The sequence below is a fragment of the Octodon degus genome, unplaced genomic scaffold (assembly GCF_000260255.1).
Source record: "Octodon degus isolate 3935 unplaced genomic scaffold, OctDeg1.0 scaffold00522, whole genome shotgun sequence".
Lineage (NCBI taxonomy): Eukaryota > Metazoa > Chordata > Mammalia > Rodentia > Octodontidae > Octodon > Octodon degus.
In genome coordinates this window covers 21034-22429 of record NW_004525098.1, presented here as the reverse complement: position 1 = coordinate 22429, position 1396 = coordinate 21034, and positions in this window count along the sequence as shown.

Sequence of the window (1396 nt, the reverse complement as noted above, 5' to 3'; positions counted from 1 at the left end):
CTTGTACAGCAATTAACCACTGAGAAGAATGTATGCAGTGTATTATTTGTTGAAACTGTACTTTCGATTTGATTTGAAACTGTCTCATTGCTATATGTTCATCAATAAAACTTTGAAAAGAAAAAAAATTAATTACAATTTTTTTTACATAGAAATTTAGATCCACCATATACAACTCTGTAGCAGGCCAATCCTGCTGCATTTTGCTTTTCCTGTCTCTCTTACTTTTTTTACCTTATTTTTTACATATATTTACTTTAAAAAGAGCATAGCAATAATTGTTATCACATAGAAGACCAAAATAACATGTATTTTAAAGAAGGTTTTAGTATTATTCATTGCTTCCACCATTGTAGTTGCTTAGTTCACAGATATCAGCATATAGGGTTAGGGTGAGAATTCTACCAATTAATTGTTATTTTCAAAATTCTCGTAGAAATTTTTAGGACCATTGCCTTAACGTTTTTGTTTGTACAAATGCATGTTTTTCCCCTACCATATTTCCTAACTTTTCCCCTTTGTCCCTCTTTGTTGTTTAAACATTAAGTTCTCTTTTTCCATTTAACTGTGTTATAGATTTCAATTTTTATTTCTTCTTTTGAGTTCTTATACTAGGGAGACAGCACAATATTTACAAATGTTTTTCTGGTTTATTTCACTGATGAGTACATCTTCAAGTGGCATCCACTTAAATATAAAGGTTTAGAGTATAACATTCCTTAGAGCTGAGTGATATTCCATTGTATAAAACCACTGTTGCTTTTCATCCCAGGAGTATCATTTCAAGTTTGAGCTGCACAGTGAGAACCTGTAGTCCATTGATCCTCAGGTCTATTTTGTTGCCAGTAGCATGCTGGTTTTATCACAGTAGGCTTGTAGTATAATTTCAAGTCAGGAATTTTAATGCCTCCAGCCTTGTCTTTGTTGCCCAGGATTGTCTTTGGTATTCTTCATCTTTTCTTGTTCCAAATAAATTTTAGGAATATTTTCTCTAGATCTATGGTTATGTTGTTGGCATTTTGCTATGGATTGCATTAAATTTGTATAACAATTTTGGGAGTATGGCCATTTTCATAATGTTGGTTCTTCCTATCAAGGAGCAAGGAATATCTTTCCATTTTCTTAAATTCTCTATACTTTCTTTTTTCAGAGTACCATAATTTTCATTGAATAGATCTTTGACTTCTTTAGTTAGATTAATTTCTAAGAATTTCATTTACTTGGTGCTATTGTAAAGGGTATTTTTCTCCAATTTCTCTCTCAGTGTGTTTGTTATCTTTATAGAAGAATGCTATTCACTTTTGGGTAATGATTTTGTGCCCTGCTATGCTACTGAATTTGTTTATTATTCTAGGAGCTACTTGGTGGATGGTTTTGTGTCTTCTAAATGGAGAAT